The following is a 3,450-nucleotide window of genomic DNA, read 5'->3' on the forward strand; positions in this document are numbered from 1 at the left end:
CTTGTAGATTCCTTGATCTTGTACTTCTATCCCTTTAGAACTGTGATAAGTGAATTTCTCTTGTTTATTTCACCCAAGTCTTTGGTCTGTTGCTATTGATATGGCTCCAATGAGTGGAGGAACACCAGGGCTCTTGTCTCACCCAAATTGGATAAAACAATATGGACATTTATAAAATGGAGAGTTTAATAGGCAAGAAAGAAGGGAGAAGAAAGAAGGAAGAAGCTCCTCTGTACACAGACAGAGGAAGGGGGGCTCCAAAGCCCAGAAAGGAGACCCCATGTGCCATGGAAAAGCGGCTGCTTATGAATAGACTGGAGGAGGTGATGTCTAATTTGCATAGGGCTCAGGGGATTGGGTGGACCAGGCAGGTCATTCACATAGTCCACAAAAAATCTGGCCCTCCCACCCCAGCCTCTTAATATGCAAATGCAGGGTTCTATGATGTTCTACAGATGGGGATATATGAAGGTGGCCATGTTGACAGGCACATGTCAGGGCAAGGGCAAGGAGGCAGCAGGAATCGCCATGCTTGGGCAGACCCAGTTTCTAATGGCTGGCATTTGCATATCAAAAGTTGCCAGCCTGGCTCTAAGATCCGGGGCTTTCCTTCTAGACAAGAAATGTTCCCGGAGTTGCTTTAAAGAAATACAAAAACTATACTTACCATGATCACGAAGGTGGTTTTCCCAGGGCGAGGCTTATCCATTGCACTCTAGATGTGCTGACCCCTGCGATTTCCCCAAATGTAAGGAGCTTGACTGCATAGTTTGTAATAGTGGGGGACTGCATTTGCGCTTTCCCCTGTTATAAAAAACAAAACAAAACAAAATACAAAGACTTCCAAGGACTTCTATTTGCCTAAAATAATTTCTTAACAACTCCTATAACATTATGACAACCTTAGCAAACTAACAGCTTCAGAACACGAGTAAAAAACTTGCAAACATTATTTTAATGTTCACATGATACCGATAGCAAAACTGATATAGCAAACGGATAAAAAAGAAAAATGCCGTACACTTTCAAACAGATGTAAAACCTTAAATAAAACATCAGCTAGAAAAGGTTTAGTCTTAGGTAAATATTTAACATACTTTATCATACTAATCAAAAGCCAGTGGATAAAAATCATAAAATGAGAAGAGTGATATTCAGCAAAATGGAGAATTAGGAGCTGCTGCACTCATATTGCCACACAGCAATGACTTGGCTGGCATCCACAGACTGAAGTGCTTTTGTGGAAACCTTAGGATTGAGATAGGAGGTTGTGAAACTGTAGCGGCACCTAGGACCTAAGAATGCTTTTTAAGAGTCAAGACCTATGCCCCGGCTAGACTCAAAAACTATGTTCCTGGTGCCAAACCTAGAAACAGCCTTGTTTCCCTGTGGACTTGTCTACAGCAGTATGTCACCTTGTTACTGTAACAAAAAATCTCTGCCAAAGGTCCAGGAGGAATCATGCACACTAGTGTCACTGGGGAAGGCTTTATGACTTCATTCCCACAGTAGATACTAAAGTGGTTTTCAAACTTAGAACCAGTCTCTCTTACTGTAGTTTGAGAGCAGCTCTGCCTAGAGGAATACATGTGTGTCTATGCAGGGTTACCTAGGCCAGCTGACATTGGCCTAACAGCAGATCCTGCTATAGCTCTGCAACTCAACCCAGACCCCCTAAGCTATGGTTTGAAAGGAGTTCTTCCCACACTGCAGTGGGATCTAGAGAAAAATTCACCCATCATTACCTCTATAGGCAAGCCTACCAACCATGGCCCTACTGTGAGGATTAAAACAGCTGTGTAAATTGACTCCAGCTCATGTCAGCTATGGTCAGAGAACAGTCCTGCTTTCCAAGAAACTCACTAGAAGACATACCCACCTGTGAAAGCAATGGCAGGCTTACAGGCCTCAATCAGGGCTACAGATTTGTAATAGCCCTGGACAAAGTTCAAAGCCCTTCCAACCATGGTCTATGGTCAGTATCACCAGTCTGAGGACCTTCAGAATTCCCCAGTCTAAGCTTTCCTAGGGACCTAGAAGAAGCAGTACCCATTCATCACCTGGAAACAAGAAAGCCATCTGCAGATTTTGAATAGATCCTTTTTCTAGTGCCATACATGCTGACCGAAGAACTGGAGTCAGTCCAGTCAACTTGAAAAACATATAGGATCCATACTCACTAGAGTCCCTGGTAACAGGCCCAGTAACTGCAAATTCCATTGCAAAACCGGCAGCAGTCACATGACCTGATTCAAACACCACTTGGCCACCATTTTGGAGACAATCCAATCAGCACAGGAACTCAACAGGAGAAGGTCTTCATCTGCCAAAAGTAGTCTGCAAATACTGAGAGAAGTGTTTGCTCATTCAAATGCATAGAACAAATGGACTAAGAGATATGGAACATTTTATCCAATAGCATTAGCACAATTTTTTTTCAAGTATATATGGAATATTCATCAGAATACCACAAAACAACCCTTAACAAATTTTAGAATATTGTATTCACATCAAATATCTTTTATGACCACTATGTTATAAAACTAGAAATCACCAATAGGAAAGATTTTGTAAAATTCAGAAAAGTGTGAAAATTAAACAATTTGTTCCTAAACAACTGAGTCAAAAAATAAATTAAAAGGGATGTTTAAAACCATTATGAGAACATCAACAATGGGAACATAACATACAAAACTTATACGATTCAGCATAAGAAGTTCTAAGAATAAAGTTTATAGCAATAAATGCCTTCATTAAAAAAAAGAGGTCTCAAATAACAGCCAAATTTTGCATCTCAAGCAAAAGAACTTAGCTAAAAGTTGGGAGAAAGAAGAAAATGTAAATATTAGAATAAAAATAAAATAGAGACAAGAAAGACGAGAAAAGATCAATAAAACTAAGAGGTGGGTTTTTGCAAAGAAGAAATCTGACAAACCTTTAGGTAGACAAACTGTATTAGTCCATTCTCACATTGCTACAGAGAAATGACTGAGACCGGGTAATTTATAAAGAAAAGAAGTTTAATTGGCTCATGATTCCACAGGCTGTACGGGAAGCATGGCAACATCTGCTCAGCTTCTGGGTAGGCCTCAGGAAATGTACAAGCATGGTGGAAGGCAAGGGAGAAGCACACACATCCCAAGGCCAGAGTACTAGCAAGAGAGAGAAGAATGAGATGCTATTCACACTTTTAAACAACCAGATATCATGAGAACTCACTCACTCAGTCACTATAATGACAACAGTATTGAGGAAATGATGCTAAAACATTCAAGGAAAACCACCCCCATGATCCATTCACCTTCCACCAGGCTCTACATCTAGTAGTACGGATTACAACTGGACGTGAGATTTTGATGGGGACACAGATCCAAACCACTAACCAAGGAAAATACAGAGGAATGAAGTAAACAGAAATAAAAGTAAAAAAGGAGACATTTCAACTGATGC

The 3,450-nt window shown here is 40.5% G+C and overlaps 1 pseudogene; it reads left to right on the plus strand.

Moving 5' to 3' along the window:
- The first annotated feature begins 654 nt into the window (after positions 1-654).
- Positions 655-807, plus strand: LOC116536875 (annotated as a pseudogene).
- Positions 808-3,450: the final 2,643 nt, after the last annotated feature.

Source organism: Sapajus apella, unplaced genomic scaffold, assembly GCF_009761245.1.
Source record: "Sapajus apella isolate SASKATOON/1434 unplaced genomic scaffold, GSC_monkey_1.0 scaffold104, whole genome shotgun sequence".
NCBI lineage: Eukaryota > Metazoa > Chordata > Mammalia > Primates > Cebidae > Sapajus > Sapajus apella.